Raw genomic sequence first — 24,176 nt, 5'->3', positions numbered from 1 at the left:
TAAACGTGTATTTAATATTTATACACTAAAAGTGTATTTAATATTAATACTCTAAACACGTATTTAATATTAATACACTAAACATGTATTTAATATTAATACACTAAACATGTATTTAATATTTTTACACTAAACATGTATTTAATATTCTTACACTAAACATGTATTTAATATTCATACACTAAACATGTTTTTAATATTAATACACTAAACATGTATTTAATTGTAATAAACTAAATATATATTTAATATTAATACACTAAACATGTATTTAATATTCATAAACTAAACATGTATTTAACATTCATACACTAAACATGTATTTAATATTCATATACTAAACATTTAGTTATTATTTATACACTAAACATGTATTTAATATTAATACACTAAACATGTATTTAATATTAATACACTAAACATGTATTTAATATTAATACACTAAACATGTATTTAATATTTATACACTAATCATGTATTTAATATTAATACACTAATCATGTATTTAATATTTATACACTAAATATGTATTTAATATTTATACACTAAACATGTATTTGATATTTATACACTAAACATGTATTTAATATTACTACACTAAACATGTATTTGATATTTATACACTAAACATGTATTTAATATTCATACACTAAACATGTATTTAATATTTATACACTAAACATGTATTTGATATTTATACACTAAACATGTATTTAATATTAATACACTAAACATGTATTTGATATTTATACACTAAACATGTATTTAATATTAATACAAAAACATGTATTTAATTTTAATACACTAAACATATATTTAATATTAATACACTAAACATGTATTTAACATTCATACACAAAACATGTATTTAACATTCATACACTAAACATGTTTTTAATATTAATACACTAAACATGTATTTAATATTAATACAAAAACATGTATTTAATTTTAATAAACTAAACATATATTTAATATTATTACACTAATGATGTATTTAATATTTATACACTGAACATGTATTTAATATTCATACACTAAACATTTAGTTATTATTCATACACTAAACATGTATTTAATATTAATACACTAAACATGTATTTAATAATTATACACTAAAATGGAATTTAATAATAGACTAAACATGTATTTAATATTTTCACACTAAACATGTATTTAATATTAATACACTAAACATGTATTTAATATTCATACATTAAACATGTATTTAATATTCATACACTAAACATGTATTTAATATTTATACACTAAACATGTATTTAATATTCATACACTAAACATGTATTTAATATTCATACACTAAACATGTATTTAATATTCATACACTAAACATGTATTTAATATTTATACAAAAAACATGTATTTAATTTTAATAAACTAAACATATATCTATTATTAATACACTAAACATGTATTTAATATTTATACACTGAACTAGTATTTAATATTCATACACTAAACATGTAGTTATTATTAATACACTAAACATGTATTTAATATTAATACAGTAAACATGTATTTAATATTAATACACTAACCATGTATTTAATATTAATACAAAAACATGTATTTAATTTTAATAAACTAAATATATATTTAATATTAATACACTAAACATGTATTTAATATTCATAAACTAAACATGTATTTAACATTTATACAGTAAACATGTATTTAATATTCATACACTAAACATGTATTTAATTTTTAATAAACTAAACATATATTTAATATTAATACACTAAACATGTATTTAATATTTATACACTAAACATGTATTTGATATTCATACACTAAACATGTAGTTATTATTCATACACTAAACATGTATTTAATATTAATACAGTAAACATGTGTTAAATATTTATACACTAAACATGTATTTAATATTCATTCAATAAACATGTAGTTATTATTCTTACACTTAATATGTATTTAATATTAATACAAAAACATGTATTTAATTTTAATAAACTACATATATATTTAATATTAATACACTAAACATGTATTTAATATTTTTACACTAAACGTGTATTTAATATTCATACACTAAAAGTGTATTTAATATTCATACACTAAACATGTGTTTAATATTAATACACTAAACATGTAGTTATTATTCATACACTAAACATGTATTTAATATTTATACACTAAACATGTATTTAATATTAATACACTAAATATGTATTTATTATATATCCACTAAACATGTATTTAATATTCATAAACTAAATATATATTTAATATTAATACACTAAACATGTATTTAATATTAATACACTAAACATGTATTTAATATTTTTACACTAAACATGTATTTAATATTCTTACACTAAACATGTATTTAATATTCATACACTAAACATGTTTTTAATATTAATACAAAAACATGTATTTAATTGTAATAAACTAAATATATATTTAATATTAATACACTAAACATGTATTTAATATTCATAAACTAAACATGTATTTAACATTCATACACTAAACATGTATTTAATATTCATACACTAAACATGTAGTTATTTTTTATACACTAAACATGTATTTAATATTAATACACTAAACATGTATTTAATATTAATACACTAAACATGTATTTAATATTTATACAGTAAACATGTATTGAATATTCATACACTAAACATGTATTTAATATTCATACACTAAACATGTATTTAATATTAATACACTAAACATGTATTTAATATTTATACACTAAACATGTATTTAATATTAATACACTAAAGATGTATTTAATATTTATTCACTAAACATGTATTTAATATTAGTACAAAAACATGTATTTAATTTTAATAAACTAAACATATATTTAATATTAATACACTAAACATGTATTAAATATTAATACACTAAACATGTATTTAATATTTATACATTAAAAATGTATTTAATATTCATACACTAAACATGTATTTAATATTCATACATTAAACATGTATTTAATTTTAATAAACTAATCATATATTTAATATTAATGCACTAAACATGTATTTAATATTTTTACACTAAACGTGTATTTAATATTTATACACTAAAAGTGTATTTAATATTAATACTCTAAACACGTATTTAATATTAATACACTAAACATGTATTTAATATTAATACACTAAACATGTATTTAATATTTTTACACTAAACATGTATTTAATATTCTTACACTAAACATGTATTTAATATTCATACACTAAACATGTTTTTAATATTAATACACTAAACATGTATTTAATTGTAATAAACTAAATATATATTTAATATTAATACACTAAACATGTATTTAATATTCATAAACTAAACATGTATTTAACATTCATACACTAAACATGTATTTAATATTCATATACTAAACATTTAGTTATTATTTATACACTAAACATGTATTTAATATTAATACACTAAGCATGTATTTAATATTAATACACTAAACATGTATTTAATATTAATACACTAAACATGTATTTAATATTTATACACTAATCATGTATTTAATATTAATACACTAATCATGTATTTAATATTTATACACTAAATATGTATTTAATATTTATACACTAAGCATGTATTTGATATTTATACACTAAACATGTATTTAATATTCATACACTAAACATGTATTTAATATTTATACACTGAACATGTATTTGATATTCATACACTAAACATGTATTTAATATTAATACACTAAACATGTATTTGATATTTATACACTAAACATGTATTTAATATTAATACAAAAACATGTATTTAATTTTAATACACTAAACATATATTTAATATTAATACACTAAACATGTATTTAACATTCATACACAAAACATGTATTTAACATTCATACACTAAACATGTTTTTAATATTAATACACTAAACATGTATTTAATATTAATACAAAAACATGTATTTAATTTTAATAAACTAAACATATATTTAATATTATTACACTAATGATGTATTTAATATTTATACACTGAACATGTATTTAATATTCATACACTAAACATTTAGTTATTATTCATACACTAAACATGTATTTAATATTAATACACTAAACATGTATTTAATAATTATACACTAAAATGGAATTTAATAATAGACTAAACATGTATTTAATATTTTCACACTAAACATGTATTTAATATTAATACACTAAACATGTATTTAATATTCATACATTAAACATGTATTTAATATTCATACACTAAACATGTATTTAATATTTATACACTAAACATGTATTTAATATTCTTACACTAAACATGTATTTAATATTCATACACTAAACATGTATTTAATATTTATACACTAAATATGTATTTAATATTCATACACTAAACATGTATTTAATATTAATACACTGAACATGTATTTAATAATCATATACTAAACGTATATGTAATCATATACTAATCATATATTTAATATTCATTTAGGAAACATGTATTTATTATCCTCTAAATAAGGCACACTTGGAAATAATGAATTTCTTTATGTGTGCAGTTGCGGCAGAAGTCCACAGGAGGGCGCACGTTCCCTCTTAATAAGTCCGGTCCTCTCCGTCTCTCTATCTCTCTTTTTCCTTTTTTTTTGTTTCTTTTATTTTTTTTTACATAAGTTTGGTTTCTCATACACTTATATTTATACACTAAACATGTATTTAATATTAATACACTAAAGATGTATTTAATATTTATACACTAAACATGTATTTAATATTAGTACAAAAACATGTATTTTATTTTAATAAACTAAACATATATTTAATATTAATACACTAAGCATGTATTTAATATTTTTACACTAAACGTGTATTTAATATTTATACACTAAAAGTGTATTTAATATTAATACACTAAACATGTATTTAATATTAATACACTAAACATGTATTTAATATTCATACACTAAACATGTATTTCATATTAATACACTAAACATGTATTTAATATTTATACACTAAACATGTATTTAATATTCATAAACTAAACATGTATTTAACATTTATACACTAAACATGTATTTAATATTCATACACTAAACATGTAGTTATTATTTATACACTAAACATGTATTTAATATTCGTAAACTAAACATATATTTAACATTTGTACACTAAACATGTATTTAATATTCATACACTAAACATGTATTTATTATATATCCACTAAACATGTATTTAATATTCATAAACTAAACATGTATTTAATATTCATACACTAAACGTGTATTTAATATTCATACACTAAACATGTATTTAATATTAATACAAAACATGTATTTAAGTTTAATAAACTAAACATATATTTAATATTAATACACTAAACATGTATTTAATATTTATACAGTAAACATGTATTGGATATTCATACACTAAACAAGTATTTAATATTCATACACTAAACATGTATTTAATATTAATACACTAAAAATGTATTTAATATTAATACAAAAACATGTATTTAATTTTAATAAACTAAACATATATTTAATATTAATACACTAAACATGTATGTAATATTAATACAAAAACATGTATTCAATTTTAATAAACTAAACACATATTTAATTTTAATAAACTAAACATATATTTAATATTAATACACTAAGCCTGTATTTAATATTGTTACACTAAACGTGTATTTACTATTTATACACTAAAAGTATATTTAATATTAATACACTAAACATTTATTTAATATTAATACACTAAACATGTATTTAATATTTATACACTAAACATGTATTTAATATTAATACACTAAATATGTATTTAATATTTATACACTAAACATGTATTTAATATGAATACAAAACATGTATTTATTTTAATAAACTAAATATATATTTAATATTAATACACTAAACATGTATTTAATATTCATAAACTAAACATGTATTTAACATTTTTACACTAAACATGTATTTAATATTAATACACTAAACATGTATTTAATATTAATACAAAAACATGTATTTAATTTTAATAAACTAAACATATATTTAATATTTATACACTAAACCTGTAGTTATTATTCATACACTAAACATGTATTTAATATTAATACACTAAACCTGTATTTAATATTTATACACTAAACATATATTTAATATTAATACAAAAACATTTATTTAATTTTAATAAAGTAAACACATATTTAATATTAATACACTAAACATGTATTTAATATTTATACACTAAACATGTATTTAATATTAATACACTAAATATTTATTTATTATTTATCCACTAAAGATGTATTTAATATTCATAAACTAAACATGTATTTAATATTCATACACTAAATGTGTATTTAATATTCATACACTAAACATGTATTTAATATTAATACAAAAACATGTATTTAAGTTTAATGAACTAAACATATATTTAATATTAATACACTAAACATGTATTTAATATTTATACATTAAAAATGAATTTAATATTCATACACTAAACATGTATTTAATATTCATACATTAAACATGTATTTAATATTCATACACTAAACATGTATTTAATATTTATACACTAAACATGTATTTAATATCCATACACTAAACATGTATTTAATATTTATACACTAAACATGTATTTAATATTTATACACTAAATATGTATTTAATATTCATACACTAAACATGTATTTAATATTAATACACTGAACATGTATTTAATAATCATATACTAAACGTATATGTAATCATATACTAATCATATATTTAATATTCATTTAGTAAACATGTATTTATTATCCTCTAAATAAGGCACACTTGGAAATAATGAATTTCTTTATGTGTGCAGTTGCGGCAGAAGTCCACAGGAGGGCGCACGTTCCCTCTTAATAAGTCCGGTCCTCTCCGTCTCTCTATCTCTCTTTTTCCTTTTTTTTTGTTTCTTTTATTTTTTTTTACATAAGTTTGGTTTCTCATACACTTATATTTATACACTAAACATGTATTTAATATTAATACACTAAAGATGTATTTAATATTTATACACTAAACATGTATTTAATATTAGTACAAAAACATGTATTTAATTTTAATAAACTAAACATATATTTAATATTAATACACTAAACATGTATTTAATATTAATACAAAAACATGTATTTAATTTGAATAAACTAAACATATATTTAATATTAATACACTAAACATGTATTAAATATTCATACACTAAACATTTATTTAATATTCATTCAATAAAAATGTAGTTATTATTCTTACACTTAATATGTATTTAATATTCATACAAAAACATGTATTTAATTTTAATAAACTAATCATATATTTAATATTAATACACTAAACATGTATTTAATATTTTTACACTAAACGTGTATTTAATATTCATACACTAAACATGTATTTAATATTAATACACTAAACATGTATTTAATATTTATACACTAAATATGTATTTAATATTCATAAACTAAACATGTATTTAACATTTATACTCTAAACATGTATTTAATATTCATACACTAAACATGTAGTTTTTATTTATACACTAAACATGTATTTAATATTCGTAAACTAAACATATATTTAACATTTATACACTAAACATGTATTTAATATTCATACACTAAACATGTATTTATTATAAATCCACTAAACATATATTTAATATTCATAAACTAAACATGTATTTAATATTCATACACTAAACGTGTATTTAATATTCATACACTAAACATGTATTTAATATTAATACAAAACATGTATTTAAGTTTAATAAACTAAACATATATTTAATATTAATACACTAAACATGTATGTAATATTAATACAAAAACATGTATTCAATTTTAATAAACTAAACACATATTTAATTTTAATAAACTAAACATATATTTAATATTAATACACTAAGCATGTATTTAATATTGTTACACTAAACGTGTATTTACTATTTATACACTAAAAGTGTATTTAATATTAATACACTAAACATTTATTTAATATTAATACACTAAACATGTATTTAATATTTATACACTAAACATGTATTTAATATTAATACACTAAACATGTATTTAATATTTATACACTAAACATGTATTTAATATTAATACAAAAACATGTATTTAATTTTAATAAACTAAACATATATTTAATATTTATACACTAAACCTGTAGTTATTATTCATACACTAAACATGTATTTAATATTAATACACTAAACCTGTATTTAACATTTATACACTAAACATGTATTTAATATTAATACAAAAACATTTATTTAATTTTAATAAAGTAAACACATATTTAATATTAATACACTAAACATGTATTTAATATTTATACACTAAACATGTATTTAATATTTATACACTAAACATGTATTTAATATTAATACACTAAATATTTATTTATTATTTATCCACTAAACATGTATTTAATATTCATAAACTAAACATGTATTTAATATTCATACACTAAATGTGTATTTAATATTCATACACTAAACATGTATTTAATATTAATACAAAAACATGTATTTAAGTTTAATAAACTAAACATATATTTAATATTAATACACTAAACATGTATTTAATATTTATACACAAACATGTATTTAATATTCATACACTAAACATGTATTTAATATTTATACACTAAACATGTATTTAATATTAATACAAAAACATGTATTTAATTTTAAGAAACTAAACATATATTTAATATTTATACACTAAACATGTATTTAACATTCATACACTAAACATGTATTTAATATTCATACACTAAACATGTATTTAATATTAATACACTGAACATGTATTTAATATTTATACACTAAACATGTATTTAATATTAATACACTAAACATGTATTTAATATTTATACACTAAACATATATTTAATATTTATACACTAAACATGTATTTAATATTAATACACTAAACATGTATTTAATAATCATATACTAAACGTATATGTAATCATATACTAATCATATATTTAATATTCATTTAGTAAACATGTATTTATTATCCTCTAAATAAGGCACACTTGGAAATAATGAATTTCTTTATGTGTGTAGTTGCGGCAGAAGTCCACAGGAGGGCGCACGTTCCCTCTTAATATGTCCGGTCCTCTCCGTCTCTCTCTCTCTCTTTTTCCTTTTTTTTGTTTCTTTTATTTTTTTTTTTACATAAGTTTGGTTTCTCATACACTTATATTTATACACTAAACATGTATTTAATATTAATACACTAAACATGTATTTAATATTTATACACTAAACATGTATTTAATATTCATACACTAAACATGTAGTTATTATTTATACACTAAACATATATTTAATATTAATACACTAAACATGTATTTAACATTCATACACAAAGCATGTATTTAACATTCATACACTAAACATGTTTTAATATTAATACACTAAACATGTATTTAATATTAATACAAAAACATGTATTTAATTTTAATAAACTAAACATATATTTAATATTAATACACTAATGATGTATTTAATATTCATACACTGAACATGTATTTAATATTCATACACTAAACATTTAGTTATTATTTATACACAAAACATGTATTTAATATTAATACACTAAACATGTATTTAATAATTATACACTAAAATGGAATTTAATAATAGACTAAACATGTATTTAATATTCATACATTAAACATGTATTTAATATTCATACACTAAACATGTATTTAATATTTATACACTAAACATGTATTTAATATTCATACACTAAACATGTATTTAATATTTATACACTAAACATGTATTTAATATTTATACACTAAATATGTATTTAATATTAATACAAAAACATGTATTTAATATTAATACACTAAACATGTATTTAACATTCATACACTAAACATGTATTTAACATTTATACACTAAACATGTTTTTAATATTAATACACTAAACATGTATTTAATATTAATACAAAAACATGTATTTAATTTTAATAAACTAAACATATATTTAATATTAATACACTAAACATGTATTTAATATTAATACAAAAACATGTATTTAATTTTAATAAACTAAACACATATTTAATATTAATACACTAAACATGTATTAAATATTCATACACTAAACATGTATTTAATATTCATTCAATAAACATGTAGTTATTATTCTTACACTTAATATGTATTTAATATTAATACAAAACATGTATTTAATTTTAATAAACTAAACATATATTTAATATTAATACACTAAACATGTATTTAATATTGTTACACTAAACGTGTATTTACTATTTATACACTAAAAGTGTATTTAATATTAATACACTAAACATGTATTTAATATTAATACAAAAACATGTATTTAATTTTAATAAACTAAACATATATTTAATATTAATACATTAAACATGTATGTAATATTAATACAAAAAATGTATTCAATTTTAATAAACTAAACACATATTTAATTTTAATAAACTAAACATATATTTAATATTAATACACTAAGCATGTATTTAATATTGTTACACTAAACATGTATTTAATATTCATACATTAAACATGTATTTAATATTTATACACTAAACATGTTTTTAATATTCATACACTAAACATGTATTTAATATTAATACACTAAACATGTATTTAATATTTATACACTAAACATGTATTTAATATTAATACAAAACATGTATTTAATTTTCATAAACTAAATATTCATTTAATATTAATACACTAAACATGTATTTAATATTCATAAACTAAACATGTATTTAACATTTGTACACTAAACATGTATTTAATATTACTACACTAAACATGTATTTAATATTAATACAAAAACATGTATTTAATTTTAATAAACTAAACATATATTTAATATTTATACACTAAACCTGTAGTTATTATTCATACACTAAACATGTATTTAATATTAATACACTAAACCTGTATTTAATATTTATACACTAAACATGTATTTAATATTAATACAAAAACATTTATTTAATTTTAATAAAGTAAACACATATTTAATATTAATACACTAAACATGTATTTAATATTCATACACTAAACACGTATTTAATATTTATACACTAAACATGTATTTAATATTATACACTAAACATGCATTTAATATTCATACACTAAACATGTATTTAATATTTATACACTAAACATGTATTTAATATTTATACACTAAACATGTATTTAATATTCATAAACTAAACATGTATTTAATATTCATACACTAAACGTGTATTTAATATACATACACTAAACATGTATTTAATATTAATACAAAACATGTATTTAAGTTTAATAAACTAAACATGTATTTAATCTTAATACACTAAACATGTATTTAATATTCATACACTAAACATGCATTTAATATTCATACACTAAACATGTATTTAATATTATACACTAAACATGCATTTAATATTCATACACTAAACATGTATTTAATATTTATACACTAAACATGTATTTAATATTTATACACTAAACATGTATTTAATATTCATACACTAAACATGTATTTAATATTTATACAAAAAACATGTATTTAATTTTAATAAACTAAACATATATCTATTATTAATACACTAAACATGTATTTAATATTTATACACTAAACATGTATTTAATATTCATACACTAAACATGTAGTTATTATTAATACACTAAACATGTATTTAATATTAATACAGTAAACATGTATTTAATATTAATACACTGTCCATGTATTTAATATTAATACAAAAACATGTATTTAATTTTAATAAACTAAATATATATTTAATATTAATACACTAAACATGTATTTAATATTCATAAACTAAACATGTATTTAACATTTATACAGTAAACATGTATTTAATATTCATACACTAAACATGTATTTAATTTTTAATAAACTAAACATATATTTAATATTAATACACTAAACATGTATTTAATATTTATACACTAAACATGTATTTGATATTCATACACTAAACATGTAGTTATTATTCATACACTAAACATGTATTTAATATTAATACAGTAAACATGTGTTAAATATTTATACACTAAACATGTATTTAATATTCATTCAATAAACATGTAGTTATTATTCTTACACTTAATATGTATTTAATATTAATACAAAAACATGTATTTAATTTTAATAAACTACATATATATTTAATATTAATACACTAAACATGTATTTAATATTTTTACACTAAACGTGTATTTAATATTCATACACTAAAAGTGTATTTAATATTCATACACTAAACATGTGTTTAATATTAATACACTAAACATGTAGTTATTATTCATACACTAAACATGTATTTAATATTTATACACTAAACATGTATTTAATATTAATACACTAAATATGTATTTATTATATATCCACTAAACATGTATTTAATATTCATAAACTAAATATATATTTAATATTAATACACTAAACATGTATTTAATATTAATACACTAAACATGTATTTAATATTTTTACACTAAACATGTATTTAATATTCTTACACTAAACATGTATTTAATATTCATACACTAAACATGTTTTTAATATTAATACAAAAACATGTATTTAATTGTAATAAACTAAATATATATTTAATATTAATACACTAAACATGTATTTAATATTCATAAACTAAACATGTATTTAACATTCATACACTAAACATGTATTTAATATTCATACACTAAACATGTAGTTATTTTTTATACACTAAACATGTATTTAATATTAATACACTAAACATGTATTTAATATTAATACACTAAACATGTATTTAATATTTATACAGTAAACATGCATTGAATATTCATACACTAAACATGTATTTAATATTCATACACTAAACATGTATTTAATATTAATACACTAAACATGTATTTAATATTTATACACTAAACATGTATTTAATATTAATACACTAAAGATGTATTTAATATTTATTCACTAAACATGTATTTAATATTAGTACAAAAACATGTATTTAATTTTAATAAACTAAACATATATTTAATATTAATACACTAAACATGTATTAAATATTCATACACTAAACATTTATTTAATATTCATTCAATAAAAATGTAGTTATTATTCTTACACTTAATATGTATTTAATATTCATACAAAAACATGTATTTAATTTTAATAAACTAATCATATATTTAATATTAATACACTAAACATGTATTTAATATTTTTACACTAAACGTGTATTTAATATTTATACACTAAAAGTGTATTTAATATTAATACTCTAAACACGTATTTAATATTAATACACTAAACATGTATTTAATATTAATACACTAAACATGTATTTAATATTTTTACACTAAACATGTATTTAATATTCTTACACTAAACATGTATTTAATATTCATACACTAAACATGTTTTTAATATTAATACACTAAACATGTATTTAATTGTAATAAACTAAATATATATTTAATATTAATACACTAAACATGTATTTAATATTCATAAACTAAACATGTATTTAACATTCATACACTAAACATGTATTTAATATTCATATACTAAACATTTAGTTATTATTTATACACTAAACATGTATTTAATATTAATACACTAAACATGTATTTAATATTAATACACTAAACATGTATTTAATATTAATACACTAAACATGTATTTAATATTTATACACTAATCATGTATTTAATATTAATACACTAATCATGTATTTAATATTTATACACTAAATATGTATTTAATATTTATACACTAAACATGTATTTGATATTTATACACTAAACATGTATTTAATATTACTACACTAAACATGTATTTGATATTTATACACTAAACATGTATTTAATATTCATACACTAAACATGTATTTAATATTCATACACTAAACATGTATTTAATATTTATACACTAAACATGTATTTAATATTCATACACTTAACATGTATTTAATATTTATACACTAAACATGTATTTAATATTTATACACTGAATATGTATTTAATATTCATACACTAAACATGTATTTAATATTAATAAACTGAACATGTATTTAATAATCATATACTAAACGTATATGTAATCATATACTAATCATATATTTAATATTCATTTAGTAAACATGTATTTATTATCCTCTAAATAAGGCACACTTGGAAATAATGAATTTCTTTATGCGTGCAGTTGCGGCAGAAGTCCACAGGAGGGCGCACGTTCCCTCTTAATAAGTCCGGTCCTCTCCGTCTCTCTATCTCTCTTTTTCCTTTTTTTTGTTTCTTTTATTTTTTTTTACATAAGTTTGGTTTCTCATACACTTATATTTATACACTAAACATGTATTTAATATTATTACACTAAACGTTTATTTAATATTAATACACTAAACATGTATTTAATATTAATACAAAAACATGTATTTAATTTTAATAAACTAAACATATATTTAATATTAATACACTAAACATGTATTTAATATTAATACAAAAACATGTATTTAATTTTAATAAACTAAACACATATTTAATATTAATACACTAAACATGTATTAAATATTCATACACTAAACAAGTATTTAATATTCATTCAATAAACATGTATTTAATATTAATACACTAAACATGTATTTAATATTAATACAAAAACATGTATTTAATTTTAATAAACTAAACATATATTTAATATTAATACACTAAACATGTATTTAATATTAATACAAAAACATGTATTTAATTTTAATAAACTAAACACATATTTAATATTAATACACTAAACATGTATTAAATATTCATACACTAAACATGTATTTAATATTCATTCAATAAACATGTAGTTATTATTCTTACACTTAATATGTATTTAATATTAATACAAAACATGTATTTAATTTTAATAAACTAAACATATATTTAATATTAATACACTAAACATGTATTTAATATTGTTACACTAAACGTGTATTTACTATTTATACACTAAAAGTGTATTTAATATTAATACACTAAACATGTATTTAATATTAATACAAAAACATGTATTTAATTTTAATAAACTAAACATATATTTAATATTAATACATTAAACATGTATGTAATATTAATACAAAAAATGTATTCAATTTTAATAAACTAAACACATATTTAATTTTAATAAACTAAACATATATTTAATATTAATACACTAAGCATGTATTTAATATTGTTACACTAAACATGTATTTAATATTCATACATTAAACATGTATTTAATATTTATACACTAAACATGTTTTTAATATTCATACACTAAACATGTATTTAATATTAATACACTAAACATGTATTTAATATTTATACACTAAACATGTATTTAATATTAATACAAAACATGTATTTAATTTTCATAAACTAAATATTCATTTAATATTAATACACTAAACATGTATTTAATATTCATAAACTAAACATGTATTTAACATTTGTACACTAAACATGTATTTAATATTACTACACTAAACATGTATTTAATATTAATACAAAAACATGTATTTAATTTTAATAAACTAAACATATATTTAATATTTATACACTAAACCTGTAGTTATTATTCATACACTAAACATGTATTTAATATTAATACACTAAACCTGTATTTAATATTTATACACTAAACATGTATTTAATATTAATACAAAAACATTTATTTAATTTTAATAAAGTAAACACATATTTAATATTAATACACTAAACATGTATTTAATATTCATACACTAAACACGTATTTAATATTTATACACTAAACATGTATTTAATATTATACACTAAACATGCATTTAATATTCATACACTAAACATGTATTTAATATTTATACACTAAACATGTATTTAATATTTATACACTAAACATGTATTTAATATTCATAAACTAAACATGTATTTAATATTCATACACTAAACGTGTATTTAATATACATACACTAAACATGTATTTAATATTAATACAAAACATGTATTTAAGTTTAATAAACTAAACATGTATTTAATCTTAATACACTAAACATGTATTTAATATTCATACACTAAACATGCATTTAATATTCATACACTAAACATGTATTTAATATTATACACTAAACATGCATTTAATATTCATACACTAAACATGTATTTAATATTTATACACTAAACATGTATTTAATATTTATACACTAAACATGTATTTAATATTCATACACTAAACATGTATTTAATATTTATACAAAAAACATGTATTTAATTTTAATAAACTAAACATATATCTATTATTAATACACTAAACATGTATTTAATATTTATACACTAAACATGTATTTAATATTCATACACTAAACATGTAGTTATTATTAATACACTAAACATGTATTTAATATTAATACAGTAAACATGTATTTAATATTAATACACTGTCCATGTATTTAATATTAATACAAAAACATGTATTTAATTTTAATAAACTAAATATATATTTAATATTAATACACTAAACATGTATTTAATATTCATAAACTAAACATGTATTTAACATTTATACAGTAAACATGTATTTAATATTCATACACTAAACATGTATTTAATTTTTAATAAACTAAACATATATTTAATATTAATACACTAAACATGTATTTAATATTTATACACTAAACATGTATTTGATATTCATACACTAAACATGTAGTTATTATTCATACACTAAACATGTATTTAATATTAATACAGTAAACATGTGTTAAATATTTATACACTAAACATGTATTTAATATTCATTCAATAAACATGTAGTTATTATTCTTACACTTAATATGTATTTAATATTAATACAAAAACATGTATTTAATTTTAATAAACTACATATATATTTAATATTAATACACTAAACATGTATTTAATATTTTTACACTAAACGTGTATTTAATATTCATACACTAAAAGTGTATTTAATATTCATACACTAAACATGTGTTTAATATTAATACACTAAACATGTAGTTATTATTCATACACTAAACATGTATTTAATATTTATACACTAAACATGTATTTAATATTAATACACTAAATATGTATTTATTATATATCCACTAAACATGTATTTAATATTCATAAACTAAATATATATTTAATATTAATACACTAAACATGTATTTAATATTAATACACTAAACATGTATTTAATATTTTTACACTAAACATGTATTTAATATTCTTACACTAAACATGTATTTAATATTCATACACTAAACATGTTTTTAATATTAATACAAAAACATGTATTTAATTGTAATAAACTAAATATATATTTAATATTAATACACTAAACATGTATTTAATATTCATAAACTAAACATGTATTTAACATTCATACACTAAACATGTATTTAATATTCATACACTAAACATGTAGTTATTTTTTATACACTAAACATGTATTTAATATTAATACACTAAACATGTATTTAATATTTATACACTAAACATGTATTTAATATTCTTACACTAAACATGTATTTAATATTCATACACTAAACATGTATTTAATATTTATACACTAAATATGTATTTAATATTCATACACTAAACATGTATTTAATATTAATACACTGAACATGTATTTAATAATCATATACTAAACGTATATGTAATCATATACTAATCATATATTTAATATTCATTTAGGAAACATGTATTTATTATCCTCTAAATAAGGCACACTTGGAAATAATGAATTTCTTTATGTGTGCAGTTGCGGCAGAAGTCCACAGGAGGGCGCACGTTCCCTCTTAATAAGTCCGGTCCTCTCCGTCTCTCTATCTTTCTTTTTCCTTTTTTTTTGTTTCTTTTATTTTTTTTTACATAAGTTTGGTTTCTCATACACTTATATTTATACACTAAACATGTATTTAATATTAATACACTAAAGATGTATTTAATATTTATACACTAAACATGTATTTAATATTAGTACAAAAACATGTATTTTATTTTAATAAACTAAACATATATTTAATATTAATACACTAAGCATGTATTTAATATTTTTACACTAAACGTGTATTTAATATTTATACACTAAAAGTGTATTTAATATTAATACACTAAACATGTATTTAATATTAATACACTAAACATGTATTTAATATTCATACACTAAACATGTATTTCATATTAATACACTAAACATGTATTTAATATTTATACACTAAACATGTATTTAATATTCATAAACTAAACATGTATTTAACATTTATACACTAAACATGTATTTAATATTCATACACTAAACATGTAGTTATTATTTATACACTAAACATGTATTTAATATTCGTAAACTAAACATATATTTAACATTTGTACACTAAACATGTATTTAATATTCATACACTAAACATGTATTTATTATATATCCACTAAACATGTATTTAATATTCATAAACTAAACATGTATTTAATATTCATACACTAAACGTGTATTTAATATTCATACACTAAACATGTATTTAATATTAATACAAAACATGTATTTAAGTTTAATAAACTAAACATATATTTAATATTAATACACTAAACATGTATTTAATATTTATACAGTAAACATGTATTGGATATTCATACACTAAACAAGTATTTAATATTCATACACTAAACATGTATTTAATATTAATACACTAAAAATGTATTTAATATTAATACAAAAACATGTATTTAATTTTAATAAACTAAACATATATTTAATATTAATACACTAAACATGTATGTAATATTAATACAAAAACATGTATTCAATTTTAATAAACTAAACACATATTTAATTTTAATAAACTAAACATATATTTAATATTAATACACTAAGCCTGTATTTAATATTGTTACACTAAACGTGTATTTACTATTTATACACTAAAAGTATATTTAATATTAATACACTAAACATTTATTTAATATTAATACACTAAACATGTATTTAATATTTATACACTAAACATGTATTTAATATTAATACACTAAATATGTATTTAATATTTATACACTAAACATGTATTTAATATGAATACAAAACATGTATTTATTTTAATAAACTAAATATATATTTAATATTAATACACTAAACATGTATTTAATATTCATAAACTAAACATGTATTTAACATTTTTACACTAAACATGTATTTAATATTAATACACTAAACATGTATTTAATATTAATACAAAAACATGTATTTAATTTTAATAAACTAAACATATATTTAATATTTATACACTAAACCTGTAGTTATTATTCATACACTAAACATGTATTTAATATTAATACACTAAACCTGTATTTAATATTTATACACTAAACATATATTTAATATTAATACAAAAACATTTATTTAATTTTAATAAAGTAAACACATATTTAATATTAATACACTAAACATGTATTTAATATTTATACACTAAACATGTATTTAATATTAATACACTAAATATTTATTTATTATTTATCCACTAAAGATGTATTTAATATTCATAAACTAAACATGTATTTAATATTCATACACTAAATGTGTATTTAATATTCATACACTAAACATGTATTTAATATTAATACAAAAACATGTATTTAAGTTTAATGAACTAAACATATATTTAATATTAATACACTAAACATGTATTTAATATTTATACATTAAAAATGAATTTAATATTCATACACTAAACATGTATTTAATATTCATACATTAAACATGTATTTAATATTCATACACTAAACATGTATTTAATATTTATACACTAAACATGTATTTAATATCCATACACTAAACATGTATTTAATATTTATACACTAAACATGTATTTAATATTTATACACTAAATATGTATTTAATATTCATACACTAAACATGTATTTAATATTAATACACTGAACATGTATTTAATAATCATATACTAAACGTATATGTAATCATATACTAATCATATATTTAATATTCATTTAGTAAACATGTATTTATTATCCTCTAAATAAGGCACACTTGGAAATAATGAATTTCTTTATGTGTGCAGTTGCGGCAGAAGTCCACAGGAGGGCGCACGTTCCCTCTTAATAAGTCCGGTCCTCTCCGTCTCTCTATCTCTCTTTTTCCTTTTTTTTTGTTTCTTTTATTTTTTTTTACATAAGTTTGGTTTCTCATACACTTATATTTATACACTAAACATGTATTTAATATTAATACACTAAAGATGTATTTAATATTTATACACTAAACATGTATTTAATATTAGTACAAAAACATGTATTTAATTTTAATAAACTAAACATATATTTAATATTAATACACTAAACATGTATTTAATATTAATACAAAAACATGTATTTAATTTGAATAAACTAAACATATATTTAATATTAATACACTAAACATGTATTAAATATTCATACACTAAACATTTATTTAATATTCATTCAATAAAAATGTAGTTATTATTCTTACACTTAATATGTATTTAATATTCATACAAAAACATGTATTTAATTTTAATAAACTAATCATATATTTAATATTAATACACTAAACATGTATTTAATATTTTTACACTAAACGTGTATTTAATATTCATACACTAAACATGTATTTAATATTAATACACTAAACATGTATTTAATATTTATACACTAAATATGTATTTAATATTCATAAACTAAACATGTATTTAACATTTATACTCTAAACATGTATTTAATATTCATACACTAAACATGTAGTTTTTATTTATACACTAAACATGTATTTAATATTCGTAAACTAAACATATATTTAACATTTATACACTAAACATGTATTTAATATTCATACACTAAACATGTATTTATTATAAATCCACTAAACATATATTTAATATTCATAAACTAAACATGTATTTAATATTCATACACTAAACGTGTATTTAATATTCATACACTAAACATGTATTTAATATTAATACAAAACATGTATTTAAGTTTAATAAACTAAACATATATTTAATATTAATACACTAAACATGTATGTAATATTAATACAAAAACATGTATTCAATTTTAATAAACTAAACACATATTTAATTTTAATAAACTAAACATATATTTAATATTAATACACTAAGCATGTATTTAATATTGTTACACTAAACGTGTATTTACTATTTATACACTAAAAGTGTATTTAATATTAATACACTAAACATTTATTTAATATTAATACACTAAACATGTATTTAATATTTATACACTAAACATGTATTTAATATTAATACACTAAACATGTATTTAATATTTATACACTAAACATGTATTTAATATTAATACAAAAACATGTATTTAATTTTAATAAACTAAACATATATTTAATATTTATACACTAAACCTGTAGTTATTATTCATACACTAAACATGTATTTAATATTAATACACTAAACCTGTATTTAACATTTATACACTAAACATGTATTTAATATTAATACAAAAACATTTATTTAATTTTAATAAAGTAAACACATATTTAATATTAATACACTAAACATGTATTTAATATTTATACACTAAACATGTATTTAATATTTATACACTAAACATGTATTTAATATTAATACACTAAATATTTATTTATTATTTATCCACTAAACATGTATTTAATATTCATAAACTAAACATGTATTTAATATTCATACACTAAATGTGTATTTAATATTCATACACTAAACATGTATTTAATATTAATACAAAAACATGTATTTAAGTTTAATAAACTAAACATATATTTAATATTAATACACTAAACATGTATTTAATATTTATACACAAACATGTATTTAATATTCATACACTAAACATGTATTTAATATTTATACACTAAACATGTATTTAATATTAATACAAAAACATGTATTTAATTTTAAGAAACTAAACATATATTTAATATTTATACACTAAACATGTATTTAACATTCATACACTAAACATGTATTTAATATTCATACACTAAACATGTATTTAATATTAATACACTGAACATGTATTTAATATTTATACACTAAACATGTATTTAATATTAATACACTAAACATGTATTTAATATTTATACACTAAACATATATTTAATATTTATACACTAAACATGTATTTAATATTAATACACTAAACATGTATTTAATAATCATATACTAAACGTATATGTAATCATATACTAATCATATATTTAATATTCATTTAGTAAACATGTATTTATTATCCTCTAAATAAGGCACACTTGGAAATAATGAATTTCTTTATGTGTGTAGTTGCGGCAGAAGTCCACAGGAGGGCGCACGTTCCCTCTTAATATGTCCGGTCCTCTCCGTCTCTCTCTCTCTCTTTTTCCTTTTTTTTGTTTCTTTTATTTTTTTTTTTACATAAGTTTGGTTTCTCATACACTTATATTTATACACTAAACATGTATTTAATATTAATACACTAAACATGTATTTAATATTTATACACTAAACATGTATTTAATATTCATACACTAAACATGTAGTTATTATTTATACACTAAACATATATTTAATATTAATACACTAAACATGTATTTAACATTCATACACAAAGCATGTATTTAACATTCATACACTAAACATGTTTTAATATTAATACACTAAACATGTATTTAATATTAATACAAAAACATGTATTTAATTTTAATAAACTAAACATATATTTAATATTAATACACTAATGATGTATTTAATATTCATACACTGAACATGTATTTAATATTCATACACTAAACATTTAGTTATTATTTATACACAAAACATGTATTTAATATTAATACACTAAACATGTATTTAATAATTATACACTAAAATGGAATTTAATAATAGACTAAACATGTATTTAATATTCATACATTAAACATGTATTTAATATTCATACACTAAACATGTATTTAATATTTATACACTAAACATGTATTTAATATTCATACACTAAACATGTATTTAATATTTATACACTAAACATGTATTTAATATTTATACACTAAATATGTATTTAATATTAATACAAAAACATGTATTTAATATTAATACACTAAACATGTATTTAACATTCATACACTAAACATGTATTTAACATTTATACACTAAACATGTTTTTAATATTAATACACTAAACATGTATTTAATATTAATACAAAAACATGTATTTAATTTTAATAAACTAAACATATATTTAATATTAATACACTAAACATGTATTTAATATTAATACAAAAACATGTATTTAATTTTAATAAACTAAACACATATTTAATATTAATACACTAAACATGTATTAAATATTCATACACTAAACATGTATTTAATATTCATTCAATAAACATGTAGTTATTATTCTTACACTTAATATGTATTTAATATTAATACAAAACATGTATTTAATTTTAATAAACTAAACATATATTTAATATTAATACACTAAACATGTATTTAATATTGTTACACTAAACGTGTATTTACTATTTATACACTAAAAGTGTATTTAATATTAATACACTAAACATGTATTTAATATTAATACAAAAACATGTATTTAATTTTAATAAACTAAACATATATTTAATATTAATACATTAAACATGTATGTAATATTAATACAAAAAATGTATTCAATTTTAATAAACTAAACACATATTTAATTTTAATAAACTAAACATATATTTAATATTAATACACTAAGCATGTATTTAATATTGTTACACTAAACATGTATTTAATATTCATACATTAAACATGTATTTAATATTTATACACTAAACATGTTTTTAATATTCATACACTAAACATGTATTTAATATTAATACACTAAACATGTATTTAATATTTATACACTAAACATGTATTTAATATTAATACAAAACATGTATTTAATTTTCATAAACTAAATATTCATTTAATATTAATACACTAAACATGTATTTAATATTCATAAACTAAACATGTATTTAACATTTGTACACTAAACATGTATTTAATATTACTACACTAAACATGTATTTAATATTAATACAAAAACATGTATTTAATTTTA

The sequence above is a fragment of the Nerophis ophidion genome, unplaced genomic scaffold (assembly GCF_033978795.1).
Source record: "Nerophis ophidion isolate RoL-2023_Sa unplaced genomic scaffold, RoL_Noph_v1.0 HiC_scaffold_32, whole genome shotgun sequence".
Taxonomy (NCBI): domain Eukaryota; kingdom Metazoa; phylum Chordata; class Actinopteri; order Syngnathiformes; family Syngnathidae; genus Nerophis; species Nerophis ophidion.
The sequence above is the reverse complement of the archived record's forward strand: the minus strand, read 5'-3'. Positions refer to the sequence as shown.